At 43.8% G+C, this 23,109-nt stretch overlaps 1 protein-coding gene across 4 annotated transcripts in view; it reads right to left on the reverse strand.

Annotated features, from left to right (window-relative positions):
- Window positions 1–23,109, reverse strand: part of GRIN2A (glutamate ionotropic receptor NMDA type subunit 2A) — a 441,648-nt gene that overhangs the window by 275,775 nt on the left and 142,764 nt on the right. The window contains exon 1 of one of the 4 annotated variants that reach the window (XM_012448291.3): window positions 3,317–3,833. The exons of the other annotated variants lie outside the window; for them this stretch is intronic. The gene's annotated coding sequence lies outside the window, so the exon portion shown is untranslated. Of the gene's footprint in view, window positions 1–3,316; window positions 3,834–23,109 lie in introns of those variants that run through there. 4 annotated transcript variants of the gene reach the window in all.

Consider the following 23,109-nt stretch of genomic DNA (forward strand, 5'->3'; position numbering starts at 1 on the left):
GTCATCAGAGCCAGAATTCGAATCCAAAGGCATGTTCTTAACAGCCATGGCATTCACCTCTCCCTAGGAACACAAGGGCTCAAATCGAACCCATTAGACTTTCATCAGCTATCTACTAATTCATTTGGATTTTTGGCTGATTGCAGACTTATGAAGCACAAGTGGTCTTATTGATGTCATGCACAGTTTTAAGCACGAATTGTGTTTCAGTCTCAGTTAAGCTATATCCTTACCACCTCTTCTCTGTCTCCCATTGCCTTTTAGAGATTACACAATATGCCAAGATGTGTCTGGCTTTCAGGGACTCTCATTTTGCAGACTCATTTGAGCCATGGAGTTAGAGTAGTGTCAAGATGAGAAGCCTAAACAACACAGAGAAGGCCCACGTTCAGCCGTAACTTCCCACTCATTCCCCACTGAAGAGGTAGGCACAATAGCTTTCTCACTGCTTAGCAAATATTTTTATCAAGTAAGAGTTGTTGGATGGCATGGGAGACCACTTGTAGACACAGAATTGCTGTTTGGTTGGCTGGCTGCTCATTTTTTGAGCAAATAAGTAAGCATTAAATTCAAAACACAGCCTCCTACAAAATAATCCAAAATTTTGTTTAAAATTAATTTTTTTAAAAAGCATAGTTGAAATGGAGATAAGCCATGGGGAGTCAGAGAGGAGAGGGAAAAAAAGAGGGAAGAGGGAAGAGAGTAATAGAGAGATGAGAGGAGATGGAGAGGAAAAGGGAGGAAAGAGAGGAATGGAATGAGTGAAGAAGAAAATTGAGAGGTAGCAGAGAGATGGAAATGGGTAACAAGACTGGAGATTACTAATGGGGCAGCTGAATCGTAAAACTATCATGTTTATAGAAAACTTGTGGCTCCAGGTTTTAACAAAAGGTATTATATTTTTAATTTGCCAGATCAGAGAAACAGCGGAGTCCTTTTTTTTTGAGCTGGGGTTTTGCTCTGTCATCCAGGCTAGAGCGCAGTGGCATGATTACAACTCACTGCAGCCTCTACCTCCTGGGCTCAGAGATTCTCCTGCCTCACCCTTCCAAGTAGCTTGGGACTACAGGCCCATGCCACCACATCTGGCTTTTTTTTTTTTTTTTTGAGAGACAGGGTCTCCCTGTGTTGCCCAGGCTGGTCTTGAACTCCTAGACTTAAGTGATCCTCCTGCCTCAGCCTCCCTAAGTGCTGGAATTACAGGAATGAATCACCATGCCTAACACAGCAGAACCTTTGAGATATATTTAAGCAAGGAGGCTGGAATACCCTTTAATTTGACTCCAGGAAAAATACAATTTTTTCCCAGGGAAGAAAATAAAGACACAAAAGCAGGGTCCACTCAAGGATACGATGCGAGCCATCTCCCGCCTCCCCTGTATCAGCTGGCAGTGAGAGGTAGGCTAGGGGATGCAAAACCTCACAGGTAGAGATGCAGCCTTGCTTCAGAGAAATCTTGCTGCAAACCCTGGAGACCAGACTTTAGACAGGATTGCAATGACGTTATGTATCTGAGGCAGTGGAAGTTTCCGCTAAAGAAAAAATGGGAAGCAAGTGGCTTGAGGAAGTCAGCCACAGCAAGCTTGGTAATCAGGGTCCTGGAGACAACCTCAAGGCAGCCTCTTTGATTCACACAATACTGTCTGGCTACATCATCGCTGTTCTCAGCCCAACCTTCCTCCTAGTTATAGAATCTCTGTATGCTCACTACAGAAAAAAATATCCAGAGCATGAAGATGCAGAAAGGACTTCCAGAATTCCCCACCCAGTGGCAACCACTAGGACACAGGACTGCTTGGAGGTTGAGAGCCGGATTCAAATCTCGACTTAGGTTCTCACTAATTAGATGAGTTGGGGCAAGTCACATCACCTTCCTAAGCCTCAGTTTCCTCCTCTGCATAACAGAAGTAATAAAAAGTAGCTCCCTCATGGTATTATTGTGGAAAATAAAATAAAATGCTTGATGCACTGTCCAGCACGTATAGGGAATGTTACTATTATTTATTATTGTTACTAGCAGCATTAGATACATTTCCTTTCTCTGTATCTTGAAGGTACTCTATGCAATATTCCCAGCATAGCCTGAAGAATATTCCCAGGCCATTAAACAAAACAAAAGCACTTCCTAAATTCAAACTTCAGATCACTTCACCCTCTGACAGAAGGAGAGCCTTGGGCCCATCTCTAAGTCTCACTTTCTGTCAACCGAAGAACATGGATCTGCTCCATTCACTGCACAATCAAGGTGGGAGGAACAGCAGAGGACAAAGAAAGAACACCACCAGCAGACATGGGCCGTGGCAGCCCTTGACAATGGCCCCAGGAAAGCCCAGTAGCTCTACTCAGTGACAAACATGCCAAACAAGAACCAGGTTTGTTTTTTTCTCACTCCCTCCCACTCCCCAAAAATGCAGAACTTGAAAGCAGGTGCTTTCAGATTCTTCATTTCAGGTGAAGGAACCTCAGGAACCTTTGTACTTCCAATCCCCTCTCTTTCTCACTCACAGAAAGGATCATCTTCTCTCCTATTCTACCTACTGTTCTCAAATGACCCCTCCCATGAAGATGGCTCTATTTCAAATCAAAGCCCGATTGCACCACCACCTGAGGCCTCCCTTCGGCCTTTCACTAATCCACTTTTTGCCTGGTGCTTAGTATCAGCTGCCACATTAAATACTTGTTATGTCTGTCGGCCTCTCCTCACACAAAGAAAACAGGTTTTGCTGCTTTTGTTGACTGCTGTATCCTCAGCACTCACAGCCCATTGAAGGCTCTCAAGTGGTAATTGTTACATGAGAAAATATGTTGTTTATAGCCCTCCCCAACACCTGGTATCCATATAAAGGTGTAAGGGATCTTATATCTTATAAAGGAGTTGCCCATATTGCAGATGAGGAAACTGAGGCTTAGAGAGGCAAAAAGACTTTTCCAAGCTCTCACAGCAAAGTTTAGCAACTCACCTATCAAGAAAACCCGAGTATTAACCTTAGAATATAATGAATGTCCCCCGTCCCACCACCGCCAGTGCCCAGTGCTCCAAGGAACATTCTTCCTGCCTCGTATCAGAAGCAATAGCCACAGACACAGCATCACAGGAGCCTGGCTGCCAGCCCTGGGTCTGCACTTACTAGCTGAGCGAGTTGGTGTGTCTCTCAGTGATTCCATCTAGCTATATGCAAAATAAGATGACAAATCCTGCTCTTCCTACCTTCCAGTGCTGCTCTGGACATCGATGGAATATTTTGGAAATTTCCTTGGCTTCTGATGGTGAAAGGGGAACCCAGTGAGATATGAGGAATCCTTGCTGGTGTCTTACCTACTGTGAGTGCTGGAGTTGGTAAGCTTTCAGCATGGGCTGGCCCGGTGCCTCTGCAACTTCCCATCTAGACGCTGTCCCCACACTTATTCGTCACAAGCAAGGGGATGTTGATGCAGTAAAGGACTAAACCAGAGATGCTGCTTCTCCCACCAACCAAGTGCTTCCTCTCCCCTGCATGCTCCTCCTCTCTCCTCCCTCGTCCACGGCACGCCGAGAAGCATCCTTGTCTTTTTGAGTAGAGACCCCTTTCTGCCCTCGAGCTGTCTCCACTGCATTGGCCTGGACTAATCTCTCCAGGGAACCTCTCCTCCAACATCCACCTGGCTTCTCCTGGAAGTGCAGGAGGTTGGGGACTTATTACAAAGTGCTCTGAAGGCTGTTGCTGGGTGCCTCTGGTTTTTGTCAAGTCACTGAAAATGCCAGCATCATTCTCGATCAGTGACATATGTTCTACATACACCCCATGCCAGGTCTGTGCTGAGAAGTAAATAATATGTTATTCACTGCTTGCAGCAACTCTATCAGTCAGGAACTGTGATTGTGCCCATTTCAAAGATGAGCAAATTGGGGCACAGAGTGTTTTGTTAAATTCCCCAGAGCTTCAGAGTCAGTAAGTGGCAGAGCAATAATTCAAATGCAGACATCCAGCATAGTAGGGAAAGAGCATGGTGGTGATGTCTACAGGTCCAAAACAAATGTGTGCTCCCATTTGCAGTATGGCACTGTCACCAGGAGCCAGCTGCCTAGCCATGGGCTTTTCCCAGCACCTCTGCATCTGGGTGTAACCATGTGACTCGTCCATCAAACAAGATATGGGCCAGAGTTTTGGAGGGATAGGACACTCTTTCTTCTCTCCTTTCTGCTTCCACTGGCTGCTTGCAGAAAATCCTGTTATTAGAGGATGACAGAGCCACAGGATAGAAGCAACTGAGTTCTTAAATCCCCACATGAAGAGAAGATGCCTGCTGACCCCAGGAATACCCACCATTGGACCATCAGATTAGCAAACACTAAGCTTTATTGTTTAGCCAGAGGTCAGAAAAATTTCTTTGGTAAAGGGCTAGAGAGCAAATATTTACAGCTTTGCAGGCCATGCAGTCTCTCTCACAATGGCTCAACGCTGTCATCATAGCATAAAAGCTTTCTTAGATGATGTGTAAACAATTGGGTGTGAGTGTGTTCCAATAAAACTTTATTTACAAAAACAAACAAGGGGCCAAATTGGGCTGCAGGACCATAGCTTACCAACTCTTGTGCTAAGGCATTAAAATTGTGCAGGAATTATTTGTTATTACAGCTAATGTTAATCGAGTAATATAGGAAAGGAGGAATCCTCTTTGGTCTCCTTCTTAGTCTACTAATCATCCACAACCATATGCAGAGGGATCTCACCTTCCCAACTCTGTCTTTTCTCCCCAGAGCTGGAGTGGCCCTCTTTCTGTCCTCACTGAATCCATTAATCTATGGAAAACTGGAAAAGAGAGTCTACAAAAAGAGCACTGTACCTCCCCGCCCCAGTTGCACACCCTCTTAAAGGCTGCAGTCATGTAGACTCAAGAGAAAAACAGCATTTTAAAAAAGAGAACAGGAATGATGTATAAAACTAACAGAAAAATTCAATGCAGCACTTAAAAGTTAATGCCCCAACATTTATTTTGGGGATCTGGCATATGTCTCAGCTCATCTGTAACTAAAAAGTTTCTTGTCTTATTCATGCAATGGCTTCTTCATGGTTTGCCTAGGGCAACCAGTTAAAGTAGAAACTCAGGCCTGGCATGGTGACTCACACCTGTAATCCCAGCAGTTTGGGAGGCAGAGGGAGGCAGATCGCCTGAGGTCAGGAGTTCGAGACCAGCCTGGCCAACAAGTTAAAACACCGTCTCTACTAAAAATACAAAAATTAGCCAGGTGTGGTGGTGCACGCCTATAATCCCAGTTACTCAAGAGGCTGAGACAGGAGAATCACTCGAACCCGGGAGGCAGAGGTTGCAGTGAACCAAAATTGTGTCACTGCACTCCAGCCTGGCCACAGAGTGAAACTCCATCTCAAAACAAACAAACAAACAAAAAACCCCACAAAAATCACAATAAACAAACAAAAAACTGTGTGTGTGTGTGTGTGTGTGTATATATATATATATATATATATATATATATATATATATATATATAAAGAAACTGATAGGAGGCTGCAGCATCCTCGAAGTTTATCACTGATGATAGAAACCAAGCATGGGCAATGTGCAAGCCAGGCTGCCTACAGACAGGAAGGGATCATTTTCAGAGATGTTTCAAGTCATCTTCATCTTCTTCAGTGATTTATTTTTAAAAATCATTAAATGTTATACAACTCTCATTTCTCTCATCATTTATCTCGTCCTTCAATATTACTGCATTTCTCTCATGATTCAATATTACTGTCAGTTCCGGCAGAAAATATAATAGACTCCTGCTGAGTTTCCTACTCCCTTCTCTGCTCCAGACCACGCTGTTTTTGCATGAATAGCACGTGCACAGCTGAGACATTGCCTCCTTGGAAGGCACCAAAGTGGTGTGGCTGCTGTCTCCAGCCACGTGCTCAGACTTCACACCTGCACTGGGGATGAGGACAAGCGTATTGGTTTTGGTCTCCTGCCTGCCCTTACTCTTGCCCTGGGACTTAAGATCCTACCTGAAATCCATGCATCCTGGAAAGGTCTCACACAAGGATCAGGCAATTTTAGACAGAAAGATTTTGTCGTTGATGTTTTCTACTTGCATTCTGTCTTAAGCCCAAGACTTTTTATTTTGTGTTTTTTACATGGATGAGTTATAAAGGGGCCTCTCTCATCTTTTTCTTTTCACCTTTTTCTTTGCTGAATCTCTGCTCTCTGGCCAGGAGTCATTACATAGAAACTTAAGTGCAGGATGATCATCTATTAACTCAGCAAATAGTTATTGACAGCTACAATCTCAGATACTATTTAAGGCTTTAGAGATAATAGCAGTGAGCAACACTGCTGTCAAGGTGCCCACATTCTAGTGATAAAAGCAATAAATAAATGTATTATTCGTTGCCCTAAAAAAATGAAAAGTAAAGCTTCTTCAGTTTTATGTCTGACACACCATCTAGGGGGTAGGCTCTGCTATACTGGCTGCTGACATTGTTAAAAATGCTACTATCATGAGGCCAGGGAGAAATCTGAACTCAGGAAAATGGTGTAGGGGCCCTAGAATTTGAGAAGAGAAGAAGCCTACACTGGAATCCCCCTGCCACTTAGTTCACCTCACTTCCCAGCTCTGGCTTCCAATGGCCTCTTCTCACCCTCCAAATAAAATACAAAAATCCCAATGTGACCTTCATAATCTGCCTCTTTTTTTTTGAGATGGAATTTCACTCTTGTTGCCCAGGCTGGAGTGCAATGGCGGGATCTTGGCTCACCGCAACCTCCACCTCCCAAGTTCAAGCAATTCTGCTTCAGCCTTCCGAGTAGCTGAGATTACAAGCATGCACCACAACGCCCGGCTAATTTTGTATTTTTTAGTAAAAACGGGGTTTCTCCATATTGGCTAGGCTGGTCTCGAACTCCCGACCTCAGGTGATCGACGCACTTCGGCCTCCAAAAGTACTGGGATTATAGGTGTTAGCCACTGTGCCCGGGCAATCTGCCTCTTTTAATCCTTCTCTCCTGCCACACTGACTCCTATGATGTTCTTCAAATACCCTAAGCCTGTTCCCATCTCAGGGTCTCAGCTGTTGCTGTGCCACACCCTGGAAAGCCCTTCCCCCAGATATTCCCATGCCCGTCCCCCTACTTCCAATGTCAGCACCTCAAGAGGTCTTTCCTGCCTGAATGGCAGCCAATGTGCTCTATTCTCTTGTCCTGCTTTTAAGTTTTTCTTCCCAGCCACATTGCTACCTGACACATTCATTCACTTGCTCGTCCATTTGCTGTCTCTGTCCTTGTACTCAAATGGCATCTCTTGAAGGCAGGGGCTTTGTTGTGTTCACTGCTGTGTTCCTGGTGTCCAGCACAGAGCCTGCAGGCAGTGGTTCTCAGTAACTACCTGTGGAATGGTGAATGCTTCTTAGCAACTATAACTTACTGCCTGCTCTCCCCTCCCCTGAAGCTGGTTCTCCATGTGGTCACCAGAGGATGCTTCTGTAAGGTAAATCTGATGTTCGCCACCATCCACCCTGGCTTTAAAATCTTCAGTGGTTTCTTTCTCCTCTTATGATAAAAACATAACTCCCAAATCTGGCGTGGAGGTCTTAGCACAGTCCTGCTCTTACCTCCTTCACTCTTTCCCCTCCAAGCACCCGGGTTTTCTCAGGCAATTTTTTCAGATCAGACATTTGCTATGGTCCTTCCTGCCACAGGGCCTATGTCCAGGCTGTTTCCACTTTCTGAAATGCTCTTCCTTTCACTCCATCACCCACCTAGTCTTCATATCTCAGTTTCAGCCCATGTCCTCAGGGAACCTCCTCTGACCTTCCTGGGTGGGTCACACAATGCTTATTACAGTGCATCGTATTAAGTTGCATGATACTTTTTTAAAATATCTGCCTCCTCCTCTAGACTGTCAGATACACATGAGCAGAAAGACCACCTGGTTTTGGACCCCATTTTATGCTGAGCCTAGCATATAGTAGGCTTTCAAGAAATTCATGAACAAATAACTAAGAAATGTGACCTTCAAACAAGCTACTTGAAGCTGGTTGAGCCTTGGGTAATTATGGCTATGCCATAGAGACATGGGAGACTTCTATGAGATAAAATTGATGATGATGCTTATAAGTAAAAAATTGGCACACATTGTACAAATTAAGTAATTTTTTTAATGTGGGTCTACCCACTTCTAAGCTTCTCATCTAATTTGATGCCTTCCACAGAGATACCTTGATCCAAATGCCACCTCTGCTGAGTTTCTTTTAGCTACTTTTGCATTATGAAAAGTCAGTATCTCATTGGATCTTCTCATTAATCCAGTAAGCCAGACATTTACCATCTGTTCCAAGTGCTTTATATAAATTAACTTTCAGCCCTTGCAACCCACCTTCAAAGGTAAATACTATCATTATCCCCATTTCACAGATGAGGAACTGAGGCACGAAGGAAAATGAAAACTTTCCAAAAGGCATACAACTAGAAAGTGGTGGATTCAGGGTTGAGCACAGATCATTTAATGCCACTCTGAGCCATTAAACAATAGTAGTGGAACACACACCAAACAACAAATGGGGAAACTGAGGCCCAGAGAGGTTTCATCATATGTTCTGCATGACTCCCAGCTGGAACTCCTAACATAAGGCTCCGCTCATGTGAAAGAGATCAATAACCAGTGTCCTTACCTAATGGAGGATTTCTGGAACCCGTCACCACACCATGCCTTTCAGCACACCAGGCTCCTTAGATACAACATGTGCTCCTGCTGGTTTGCACCTGTGGGCAAAGTTTAACCTGCATTCCTGGGCACATGATCATACCTATATTGGGGTGCATTTCTGTGACTTTCTTAGATGCATGTATCTGATACTCCCACCTACCAACCTTGAACTGTAATTCAATTCCATCAACATTTACCAAGCAAGATTATAACACATGGAACTCTGCCGTGAGCAGAGGTTACAGAGTGAAGCTTTGGCCAAATAGGTCTGGGTTCAAATCATTCATTCATTCATTTTGTTAACAAACATTGTAGAGCTTTGGCTGTATGATGGGCCTGTGTTATACACTCAGGTGAACCCAGGAAACAGAGGTGCCGCTATCAAGAATCCAGAGCCTGGAGGGGGAGAGAGACACTACATGCATCAATAACCAAGAAAGTTGGCAATTGGGATACAAGTTATGATGGAAATAAACAGGATGATGTGATGAAACGAAACTGAGAGTGAGGGATTGGAGAGATCTTTAGAACAGGGCCATGATCTTCTCCCCATCAAGCTGAATATCTTTGGGCAAGTCTCGTAATCCCTCCAAACCTCAGTTTCCAAATCTGTTCATAATGACGGTAAATCTCATGGCACATGTAAAATGCTCAGAAATGAAAGGCACCAGGCATTCAGGTGTGAACAAGCTATATATGCAGTCCAGGAGGGGAGCCAGACAGAAGAAAGCATGTGCAACCAGCATGAAAGGGGCAGCTGCAGTCAGTCCTCTCTGGAGCCCTGTCATTATTCTTCCCAACACAGCCTTATGCATGTGCTGATGCTGCACAAAATCCCTGCTTCTTCACTGTTCATCACAAAAGGCAAGTTCCCCAGCCCCATCCCAGCCCAGCATCCAACTGTAGGAAAGGCAGCTGAGAAGTGTCTTCCTTCTCCTGCCTTCTTGGGTCACTGAACAAAAAAGAGACAGAGGCACATGGGCCCACTCTCTTCTGTTCTTTTCCTATCATCCAGGCCAAACAACCAGCAAGGAACACCTGTTGAAAGGTGAAGAGGACAGAGCCTTAGCAGAGATGAATGCCTTCCTGATGCCAGGTGGCCATGAGAACTGAGATTGGCAGCGTTAAGGGCAGAAGCTCCATGTTCTGTGCAACCAAATCACAAGTGTCCCAAAGACAAAAGTTTTGTCTTTCTCTGCCTTCAAAATGGGTCAGTGATCAAGGGAGCTTAGCAAAACATGGCTCAAAACTGGCTCAGGGCCGGGCATGGTGGCTCACAGCTGTAATCTCAATACTTTGGGAGGCAGAGGCAGGCGGATCACTTGAGGCCAGGAGTTCGAGACCATACTGGTCAACGTGGTAAAATCCTGTCTCTACTAAAAATACAAAAAATTAGCTGGGAGTGTTGGCGCATGCCTGTAGTCCCTGCTACTCAGAAGGCTGAGGCAGGAGAATCACTTGAACCTGGGAGGCAGAGATTGCAGTGAGCCGAGATCATGCCACTGCACCCAAGCCTGGGCAATAGAGCGAGATCCCATCTCAAAAAAAAAAAGTAGAAAACTGGCTCAGAATTGATGGAGCCAGACTTCGAGAATGATGATGACTCTCTGGCTAATGAGTGGTTAAGGTCAAGAGGTAAAGGTGTCACTCATCTTTAAAAGCCCCAGGTGGGAGAAAACTGGTAGTATCTAATCAGGAGACTTACTGGTCCTTGGCCTTCTTAAAGATTCCCCAAATCTAGAGTTCTCCTGGTATTGGTGTGACCTCTCTGCTCATCTCAAGAACCACTAGGAGTTTGCATTTTGAGAAAGCATGGTTCAGTATCTGCATTCAGTCATTTGTTGGCTGACACAGTCCTAATAGATCAGCTAATTTGAATATCACATACATATCAAAATTACACATTGAAACTTCAGCCTACAATAATCTTCCTAAAAGTCTTCAGTGACCTCCCATTAAATAGAGTCTCATCCTGGCTCGCAAGTCCTCTTTACAACATGACAAAATCTTTGATTTCATCTTCGTTTTCTTTTTTTTTTTGAGACAGGGTCTTGCTTTGTCACCCATGCTGGAGAGCAGTGGCACAATTTTGGCTCACTGCAACCTCCGCCTCCTGGGTTCAAGTGATTCTCCTGCCTCAGCCTCCCAAGTAGATAGGACTACAGGTGCCACCACCATACCCGGCTAATTTTTATATTTGTAGTAGAGATGGGGTTTCACCATGCTGGCCAGGCTGGTCTCGAACTCCTGACCTCAAATGATCCACCTGCCTGGATCTCTCAAAGTGGTGGGATTACAGGTGTCAGCCACCACGCCCGGCATGATTAATGGATTTCTATGGAATTTAATTACCTTTCTGCTGACTGCTTTAGGTAAAACTTATGACTGATTCAGAGTCCCCTGATAATCTCACTTGCATAACTGACATCAGGGGTTTTTCTGAAATTCACCAGGACTTCTCCCCTTTTCAATCACTCTGTGTGACTGGTATTAGCATTAGTTCTCTAGAATTGCCATGACAAAGTATTGCAAACTTGGTGGCTTGAACAACAAAAAAAAAAAAATAGAATTTTTTTTCTCATAGTTCTGGAGGCTAAAAGTCTAAGATCAAGGTGTCAGTGGTTCCCTCTGGAGTCTCTGAAGGACAATCTCTTTCAAGCCTTTCTCTTAGCTTCTGGTAGCCTCAGGCATTCCTTGGCTCATAGATGGCATTCTCTCCATTTATGCCATAATAAAAATATTAGTACTTTAGTACTTACTCTTTTTAAAGATTATATGCATCTGCATACCATATCCTCTTTCTGCATGTCTGCCTCTGTGTCCAATTTTCCCCTTTTTGTAAGGACACCACTCTTATCAGATTAGGGCTCACCCTAATGACCTCATTTTAACTTGATTACCTCTGTAAAGAACCTCTCTCCCAATAAGGTCACATCCTGAGGTCCTGAGGGTTAGGACTTCGACATATATATATACATATGTATGTATATTTTTGGTGGGGGATACAACCTATGATGCCTTGTCGGGTGACACCTCCAATCCCAGGAGGATTCATGCCGTGGAGACAAACAACTCCTTATTTGTCTTGATGACCTGTCATCTCATAGACATCTCCCTGGATGGATGGAGCATTGGAATTTGGGTTACCGGAGAGTTCCGCCTTGGTCAGCACAGAAGTTACTTGTCCGTGTCCTTATGCAACGTGCTGACCTGGTTGGTCATTTAAATGAAAAGGCACGGCAGCCATGTAAAACTCTATCTCCCTAAAGCTCTTCTTCCCATAGCTTTCTTATTGAAATATAAAAACGACCCTATTATATAACTGCATTCCACTGCACTGCATTAACTAAACCAATTCTAAGTCCTTTTGTGGAAACATCGTGATCGCTTCTCCGCTTGCATGCACTAACAGCCCACATTTGAAGCCTCTCCTGCAATATGCAGCCCTGCCACCCTCCACTGCACCTGATGTGCAGTATCCAGAGTGATCATTCTAAAAAGCATATTGGACTATGTTACTCCTGCTTAAAACCGGTTAACATTTCCCCTTTCCTAAGATAAACTCTAAACCCCTTAGCATGACACTCAAGGGTCTTGATTCATTTCCATCTGACAGCTTCTCTTCTCCTATTGCTTTTATTATTATTGTTATTTGTTTTTATTTTTTAGAGACAGGGTCTCTCACTGTCATCCAGGCTGATGAGTGATCATGGTTCACTGGAGCCTCGACGTCCTGGACTCAGGTGATCCTCCCACCTCAAACTCCCAAGTATCTGAGGCTGCAGAATGTGCCACCACACCCAGATAATTTTTACGTTATTTGTAGAGACAGGGTCTTTCTATGTTGCCCAGGCTACTCTCGAACTCCTGGATTCAAGCAATCCTCTTGCCTCGGCCTCCCAAAATGTTGGAATTATAGGCATGAACCGTTGTGCCCTGTTCTACTTCCATTTCTAAGCCCCCACCCCCCAACACCCATCAGTCTTTCCAGACAAATCCAGCTGTCTGCAACTCCTCCCAGTCCAGATCATCATCCCCTGGAATGCTTTTCTGCCTTCGTCTATTCAGACTGCTGTAACAAAACACCATAAACTGGACTTATAAACAACAGAAATTTATTTCTCACAGTTCTGGAGGTTGAGAAGTCCAAGATCAAGGTGCTGGCATATTTGGTGTCTGGTGACGGTCAGCTTCCTGGATCACAGGTGCTGCCTTCTCACTGTGTCCTCACAGAGGAAGGGTCTACAGATCTTTGCCCTGCCTCTTTTATAAGGGCACTAATTCCATTTATGACCTAATCACCACCCAAAGTTTCCACCTCCTCATCCTATCACTTTGGAGGTCAAGATTTCAACATATGAATTCTAGGGTGACACAAACATTCAAACGACAGTTCTTTTCTTCCTTTTGTCTAGACCTGCATTTCTCAACCCCAGCACTGCAGACATTTGGGGCTGGATAATTCTGCATTGGAAGGGGCTGTCCTGCACACACTGCAGGGTATTTAGAAGCATCCCTGGCCTCTACAACTAGATGCCAGAAGCAACTCCACCTCATCCCCAGTTTGGACAACAGAAAAACCTAGATATTGCCAAATGTCCCCAGCCTAGATAATTCCAACTGGTCCTTTAAAAATCGGAGCAGTGTCACCTCCTCCAGGAAGCCCCCAGCCCCTCCTCCGGGCCCCATATCCCTCATACAGCAGCAAATTCACTGTTTGTTTACTTTAGGTCTTTGCCACATCATATTGAAACCAGGGCTGCTTCTCTTTTGTGCCCCTGACTCTAGCATGGTATCCGCCCGGCAGAGAGCAGACACCCCCTCCCACCCTACAATGTCCCCACTGATGTTTGTTGATCAACTAGATGATAGAAAGTGAGTGGAAAAGAAAGGCAGAGAGGGGAACTTCTCTTGTCCTTGGTGTCAGGATTTAAAAAGGTTTGGCTATGTCTAGCGTGTTTTCTCGGTTGCTCTCTCGCTCACGACTGGAAGGCGAATACGGATGCGCATTCGTAGCGGGAGCAGGGATGAGCTGCACTCCAAACCTGCACCAAAAACCTGCTCTCTGTCCCCAGGGTCTCAGGTAAATGTGGCTTTGTTTAAAAGCGCATTCTCTGGATCTCGTTTTCATTTTTAAACTGTAAAAGATAGAGTTGTTTGAAAATCGAGACGCCAAAGTCTGAAAGTCTTTTGGTGAAGCTCCTCTCTCCCCAGGAGCGGTATGGGAGCAAGGCTTACCAAGGCTGCCACCTACAGAACGGAGGGCAGTGAGGATTGCGCCTCGGCGGGAGGGACCGGCGGCGGGGAACGCCGGGAGGGCCAGCGCCGGGGCGGGGTGGGCAGCTGCTCGCTCCGCTCCTGGGAGGAGCCTTTCGAAGGACCTGGTGCTAGACAGAAGCCCTCTCCCACCCTCAGCGATGAGGAGCCTGAGCCAGGCTGCAAGAGAGAGGGGAGTCCTGGGCCCCGCCGCTTCGAGGAGGGGTATGGCAGTCACACACTCATCATGTACACACTCAGCAACCCAGCACACTCACAGCGCACATGCAAACACACACCAACGAAAACACACAATACACCCCCACACCACACACAAATACAAAACACACACATCCACACTACACATCCACACTTGCAACTTCGCACACTCACAGTGCACATGCACACACCCACAAATGCACCCAACACACAATCCACACCACACACACAAATACACTGCATACACACAACACACATCCACACCACACTCACAAATACACAACACACACATCCACACCACATACACAAATACACGCCACACATCTACACCACACAAACATACACACTCGCAGTTGCACACACAGTGCACACACACACAAATGCACCAAACATACACATCCACACCACACTCACAAATACACTACACACACATTCACACCACACACAATACACAAACACATCCATACCATACACACACAAATACACAACACACATCCGTACCACACAAACATGCACACTCACAACTCTGCACACTGACACCACACACATCCACAACACACACAAATACACAAACATACCCACAAACACACCACCACACACACTGAAAAATACATGAACACAGTCACAGATACACATCCACACACTTCTTTGTGTGATTTGCCACACACAAATACAAAATGTATTATGCACACACATTCACATCACACACACACACCATACACAAACACACATCCATAAGACACATCCACACTGCAAACATAATGCTACACTCACAGCACATAAACACACATATTCACAAACACACATATACTCACCAAAAACACACATTCACAGCTACACACACACACATACACATATCACACACAAATACAAACTCACATGTACACACACAAACCTACACATTCCCAGCACACATACACACACACACCACAGACACACTGCACACACTCCCATGGAGACACACCCACACAACCCTCATACAGCTGCACTCTGACTCTGCATCTGCCTCTGCTCCTGAATAAGCCACTCTGGAGGCTGGAGGCAGCTGTGGGGGAGGCTGGCAGGTTGGGGCTGTGCTGGTGAGCTGTCCTATCTGCTCTGCAAAAGCAGCCCCAGCTTGGAGCACTCCCCTCTGCTGCAGGCTGCAGGAGGCGGCTTTCTCTCTGCTTACCCTAAGCCCTTCCTTCTCTGCCTCCACCTGACATCAAAGCCCCTTGGCAAAGTAACCCAGGTTAAGGCACCCCCCTCATCTCCAATACACAAGTGGTGGTCTGAGTGGGTAGAGTTCCCGGTGTTAATCAGCAACAATTAATGTCTTTTTACTTGGATGAATCTTATCACCTTTATCATAAAAAAAAAGTGAAGGGAATGTGTAAGACCTCTCTTCTTCCATTAACCTTCCCAGTTTTATAAGCTAATTTTTAACCAGTTAATTGTTCCAACAACCCAGCCTACAAAAGGTATAACATGGAGTGGGAATTCCAGGGGGAAAGATGTGCAAAGTAAATCTTAATAAATTTTGAATCATATTTTCAATGTATTGGGTGGGGTGTGGGCTTGATAATTAAGGAGAATCTTCTGTAAAGGTTCAATAAAATGACAAATTCTTTTGTAAAGAGATTACTCATTCTGCTGTACCTACTCCCTGAAGCTAAATTGTTATATAAAAGCCTTACTTTGAACAAGCCAGGCAAGTTCCTCAAGGCAAGGCACTGTGCCTTAAGTTCTTTAAAACACAAGTAAGGCTGAGTGGGGCCTCTTCCTAGCTACATGGTCTCATGGGGTCATCTAATGTCTCTGGGCTTGTTTCTTCATCTGTAAAATTAGAGTAATATTGCCTGTCTCCCAGAGATGCAATAAAGGTTAAGATAATATATGTTCGTGTCTGGCACAGACTAGGTGCTCAATAAGTGCTGATAACTTTGGTATGACCATCCTTTTGACCAGCCCAAATATAACACACACAATACTCATCCTTGAATGTATAAATCTAACCTACTCCGTTGAGCTCAGCTCAAAGCCCACCTCCTCAGTGAAGTCCTTCCATGAATGTGCTAACTGGAAGTAAACCACCTCCTTCTGCAATCTGCAGTCACCCCCTGGTACTTTATTTGTCCCTCTCCAGATTTAGCTTTCTATATCCCAATATAGTCCCAGGGCATCTTACACTCCCTCTATGCCATAATTATCAGGGCTCATGCCTCCTTGTCCAATGATATGTACACAGTAGGGGCTCCATAAATGTTCGTTAGGTGATTAACAACAATAGTGTGGTAGACCTTGTAGTTGGCTCCAAAAAATGCACTCCACTTCCTGACCACCAGATAACCATGAAATTTCTGTTGTGCCACCCATAGGGTAGTTTTAAAATATGTCTGCAAATTTCTCAGTACTCCCCTCCTTCCAGACGTAAAGTTTAATCTTCCCTGTGTGCCTAGCAACTCTATTCTCATTAATGGAGTGTGGCAGAAAAGACAGTCTATGATTTCTGAGATGACAGCAACAAAGGCAATGTGGCTTCCTTCTCTCTCTTCTAGATCACTTACTCTGAGGGACCATGACATGAAGGACTTCAAGCAGCCCCATGGAGAGGTTCTCAAAGTCAATAAATGAGGCCTCCTGCCAGCAGCATTGGAAAGGAGCCATCCATGCCAGTCAATCCTCCAGCCTCAGTCCAACCTCAGACCAATGTACGTACCACAACCTCATAAGAGACCCTAAGCAAGAATCCCCCAACCAACTTGCTCCGGAACATGATCCACATAATCAGTGAGATAATAAATGTTTGTTGCTTCAAACTTCTAAGTTTTGATACGATTTGTTATGCACCAATAGCTAATTAATACATAATATACTCTATTCGTACATAGTTCAGGATGCTGACCCTTAATCCTGGACTTGCTATATTAAATGGAATCTGCTCGGGTTGGGATGGACGGGGCATGGGGAAACACTTACTAACTCACACCTAAGGGGGCCATAGGAAGATAAAAATCTCTCTTTTGCCACAATATATTTGTGTCTTTATGCAATGCCTCAAACTTCAGGAACGCTTTTATAACCAGCCTATGAGTAGACTCAACACTAAGGATGGTAGAGCAGATAGAAGGGAATAAAGTAGATTCTTATTGATACCATTGGGCCACTGAATCCATCAGTCCCCAACCCTGATCTACTTCAGAGTTTCTGGTCATATGAAATAATAAAGGTATACATTATATAAGCTACTTTGAGTCAAGGTTCTCATAATTACTTGCAGCTAAACATAACCTAACTCATTCAAAGAGCAACCTCTAATGGGCTCTCTGCATTTTACATTTGGCACTATCTTAGATACTTTTTACAGATTTCTAATCTCACTAGTTTCCTACAATTTAGATATTATCATCCCTACTTTATAGATCAGGAAACAGAGGCTTGATACAGTTACATAACTTTTCCTAGGTCACACAGCTAGTGAGAGGCACAGCTGGGATTCAGTACAGGCCTTTGAACTCAAAGATGACATTCATTCCAACCCACCATGCTGATGATCAAAGTGGCACGCCAAGAAAGCACCCAAGATTCGCCTCAAAAAGGCAGTTGGGATTGCATCAGCAGCAAGCCTAAACTTTAAATGCTAATTTGCTAACTCCTTATCTTTTTGTAGAGCTGAACATTACCCTCTGCCATGATGCCTCCCAAAGCGGGACAGGTCTTGATGTGATTTTCCACTTCTCACTATATACGGTATTATTTCTCAGTATCCTACAAAGATGCCACCAATCTTCAAGTATCTCAGCTGGGAAAGCTTCTGCAACTACTCTAGCCCATGGTGAAGGCTCCCTGCTCTGAACCTCCACTATACTGATAACCGGAACCATACAGCTTAGTGCTGAAGGGTTTTCAAATTGTTTCAAGCCTCCTAACTTGCCCCATCAGCCAAGCTGTCTCCTTGAGGTCAAATCCCTGTGCCAAATACTCCTTTTGTTCAGTCCCTGAGTGTAGATATTACAGCATTTGGTGCTTAACTTACACTTGCCCACTACCTGATCCATGGAAAGGGGTTGCAATATTATTTTTTAAATCATGTGCACATGGGTTTTCGCTGCATAGAAAAGTTTGACTTTCCTGCCCTCCTTTATGCTTTTTCTTTCCTCTGTTGATGTCTTTGCTGAGTCTTTATGAAGTCTTTCCTAATGCCACTCCCAGACTCCCAAATTAAGTCACTCTTCATCTAGGCTGTCATTGTGTTCTGTACATATCTTTAATAAAACATGCATCCTATTGCTTTTGAAAAGTTTTTAGAAAATCAGATGTGTTAAAAATCCTCTAAGCACTTTGAATTCCCTAAGCACCAATGGCTGATTCATACTAGATGCTCAATAAATGTTATCAAACAATCATTAGAGTAAACCGGCAACAAACATAATGGGAAAAAATTTTGAAATCTACCCATCAGACAAAGGGTTAATATCCAGAATATACAAAGAACTAAAGCAGACTTACAAGAAAAAAAACAAACAAACCCATTCAAAAGTGGGTGAAGGATATGAACAGACACTTTTCAAAAGAAGACAAATATGCAGCCAACAAACATATAAAAAATGCTCATCATAATTGGTCATTAGAGAAATGCAAATCAAAACTACATTGAGATACCATCTCATGCCAGTTAGAATGGCGATCATCAAAAAATCTGGAGACAACAGATGCTGGAGACGATGTGCAGAAAAAGGAACACTTTTACACTGTTGGTGGGAGTGTAAATTAGTTCAACCATTGTGGAAGACAGTATGGCGACTCCTCAAGGATCTAGAAATAGAAATTCCATTTGACCCAGCAATCCCATTACTGGGTATATACCAAAAGGATTATAAATCGTTCTATCATAAAGACACATGCATACGTATGTTCACTGCTGCACTGTATACTATAGCAAAGACCTGGAACCAACCCAAATGCCCATCAATGACAGACTGGACAAAAAATATGTGGTACATATACACCATGGAATACTATGCAGCCATAAGGAATGATGAGTTCGTGTCCTTTGTAGAGACATGGATGAACCTAGAAACCATCATTCTCAGGAAACTGACACAAGAACAGAAAACCATCACTGCATGTTTTCACTCATAGGCGGGTGATGAACAATGAGAACACTTGTGCACAGGAAAGGGAACAACACTCACAGGGCTATGTGGGAGGATGGAGGGGAGGGAAGGGGGGACAACGGGGGGGGTGGGGGGGATGGGGAGGAATAACAGCAAACCACCATGGCATGTATGTACCTATACAACAATCCTGCAGGATGCAGGATGTGCACATGTACCCCAGAGCCCAAATGCAATAAAAAAAAAAATTGAAAAATAAATAAATAAATAAATAAATGTTATGAAAGGGATGCACACATTTATCATTTATATGATAGCCAATGTCTGCTGTGTTCCTGCAACAGTTATGACAGCTCTCATCCCACGACTTTCCAATCATGTGTTCAAATCTGACTCCTCTTTTGGACTGGAACTTATCAAGGACAAGAAATTGCTTTTTTTTTTTTTTCATCATTCTTGTCTCTAACATAAATCACAGGGCACAAGGCAAGCATTCAAATATTCGTAGGTATATGTGTGACAATTGTGATCTATTAATCAAGGATTAAATGTGTTACTATTCCCCAACCAATAACCAGGGAATTATTGAGCAATTCAGAGACACTGGTCTTGAATAAAACATTTACCATAATCACCTGGCAAAGAAAAACCCTGTTCAAAATATTCTTTTGAAAATATTGGCAAGGGGATCATTAGTTTATGTCATAGGTTCTTCAAGTTGGTCACAGTTCCTTGACAATTGGCCAAAGTCTTCCTTGGTACCTTACATCACCAGGGTGCAAACATGATTCAAGGATTTCTGATCATAGTTGGCCTGGAAAATGTATCTGACGAGCTCAAAACTACTAAGCAGTACTGTTAAGAATACAGATTGCTTCCTTCAGGAAAGTATTATTTTCTTTCCCCAAATAGAAGCAAGTTAAACATGTTCTTCCTTTTTACATTTACCAGGGGTCTCTGGCTAGTTTACAGTCTTTTGTACAGCAGGCTCGCTCTCAGGCCTCTTGCAAATTCCTTTGCACTGGATTCCAAATGCTCTGCTCCTAAGACTCCAAATCTGCACTGCTCTGGGTACGTAAGAGAGAGGTTCAAAGTGGGACACAGCTTCACTATCAATTAATCCTGACTGATCTTCTGCCAGAGGTGACATCCTGTCCTCGGGGTTTGGCAGTAAGCCTGATGAAGATAAGAAATGCCAGACTGGGTCAGACCAATGGCCCGTTCAGGCCATGGCACTGTCTGACAGAGGCATCCAGAAACGTTTTGCAGAAAAGAGTTGTATTTGTCTCCTATGACGTCAGTCATCAAAAATGTGCAAAGTCCTTCTGAAGCAGATGATCTTGGAGTGCCCCACCCAATTTCCATGCTACCCTTTTCCAAGCTGATGGAGTCCTCATTTTGTTTAAGTGTTCACCTGCCTACAGAAGGCTCAGGATTAAATCTTTTTTGCCTAAGCCAGGGTGTCTCAATCTCTGCACTACTGACCAGATCATTCTTTGCTGAGTAGACTGTCCTGTGCATTGTGGGGTATTTTGCAGCATCCCTGGCCCCTACATGCTAGGTATTAGTAGCATCTCCCCACAAACACCTATCTGTGAAAACCTAAAACATTTTCAGACTATTACCTTCAGGGAGGGAAAGACAAAATTGTCTTCAGTAGAAAACCACTGCTCTAAGCCAATATGGTAGCCCCATTGCCTTCATCAGTGATGATTTTAGGGGTGAGCATGTGATTCAGCTCTGATCAATGAGGCATGAGGGGAAGTCATCTTGAGGCCTTTTGAGAAATGTTCTCTCACTCCTGAGAAGACACAAAACTGAAAGCCTCTCTTCTTTTTCTGGTTGCTGGCATGTCTAGATCACATCTTATCACTACCCTGAGAATGCAGCCAATAAAAAAGGATGAAAGATATATTTTTAAGTGTTTTTTTCTTAAAGCCATGGCTCCCCAGTTAACCTAAGCAATCTTAGGGCCACCATATGTTAAGACTCTTCCCTACACAAGATAATAAATGAAATTCATTTCATTATTAATGAAATAAATTTGAGTTGGGACTTTGTTACTTGCAGCCAAAAGCATCCCAATATATATATCTTCCCTCTTTTCCATGACAAACCTATTTTGCCTCTCTTGCTTATTAGTACTCAAAATATTGCCTTTCAAAACATTGCCATTCAATGCCATATAGGACAGTTTAAAGAGCCCTGGAATCTGAGGGAAACAGAGCTAAGTTTGAGCAGCAGCAATACACACACAGCTTGTTTCATTTAAATTCCTTCATTTCTTCCATGGTGATAACACCATCAATTCTGCACCCTTTTGAGATTGTATAATGGTCAAATGAGATAGTGTGTATGAAAATGCATAATAGGCTGAGCACGGTGTCTCATGTCTGTAATTCCAGCACTTTGGGAGGCTAAAGTGGGTAGATTGCCTGAGGTCAGGAGTTTGAGACCAGCCTTACCAACGTGGAGAAACCCTATCTCTACTAAAAACACAAAATTAGCCTGGCATGGTGGCACATGCCTGTAATCTCAGCTACTCAGGAAGCTGAGGCAGGAGATTCACTTGAACCTGGAAGGCAGAGGTTGTGGTGAGCTGAGATCACGCCATTGTACTCCAGCCTGGGGGACAGAGCTAGATTCCATCCCAAAAAAGAAAAGAGGGGAGGGGAGGGGAGGGAAGGGAAAAAGAGAAGAAAAGGCATAATAAACTCCAAGTGCTTTGTGGGTATGATTAGATTTTCAATCCCTACCACTCTGTAGAGGGTGGCACATCTACACATTCACCACCCAACACTCAGACATTCAGTTAACATTTATTAAGCCTAACAATATACTAAGTACTGTGTACATCAGTTGCTCTACCTTAGTGCTGTTGACAGTTTGAGCTGGATAATTCTGTGGTGTAGGAAGCTGTTCTGTGCACTCTTGGATGTTTAGAAGCATCCCTGGACTCTACCCTCTAGATGCCAGTAGCACTCACCTTCAGTCATGACAACCAAAGATGTCTCCACACATTGCCAAACAGGGAACATTTGTCCCTGAAAGATAAAATTACTTCTCATTGGAAACCATTGGGGCACACCCTAGTGATATACAGATTAAAAGATTGGTTTCCTGCCCTCAAGGAATGTACTTTCTTCGATAAATGATCACTTAGTTTTATAGCATAAAACAATCACAACCATTCTTTGGTAGCAGACAGACCTAAGCTCCACTCTCCACTAACTTGTGGATGTTATTGTCTCAATCTCAGTTTCTTCATCCAGAAAATAGGAGTGATGAAGTCTACCTCTCTGGATCATTTTCAGACTTCAGTAAGATAATGACTGCAAAACACCTAATAAAATACCTGGCAAACAATTAGTACTTAATAAAATGTTAGTTTTGCATTCTATTTTGTTCTTGGTTCAAATAATATTGTCTGGTTTTAGGAATTAGAACCTCAGTTCCTGTTAATCTTCTTTACTTGGTTCTATGAACCTACAGACTTGAGTCCCATACCTGATATAGATGTTGTTGGTGTTTCACCTGAACCCCCTCAGATCCTCTTGCCATTTCTGCAAAGCCACCCTGACTGCCAATAGCCAGCACCTGTATCTTTGTAGGACACCCTCTGAATATAGGACCCCACATTGCCAGCATGCACGGTGGGTCAGAAGTGTCTGAGGGCTAATATAACATTTTCCACCTTGGAAAAGCCTTTAAAACATGACTAAAGGGCATAGGAGTATAAATACCTCAGCTCCCCCACCCCTTGGCAGGAATAATTCTCAGGCATGCATTTTACATTGATTCTCAGAGCTTAACTGCAGGGTTAAGTTTCAGTTGCCCACTTTGGTACCTCTG

The sequence above is a fragment of the Aotus nancymaae genome, unplaced genomic scaffold, assembly GCF_030222135.1.
Source record: "Aotus nancymaae isolate 86718 unplaced genomic scaffold, 86718_ANA_hifiasm-v0.15.2.pri h1tg000049l, whole genome shotgun sequence".
Taxonomy (NCBI): domain Eukaryota; kingdom Metazoa; phylum Chordata; class Mammalia; order Primates; family Aotidae; genus Aotus; species Aotus nancymaae.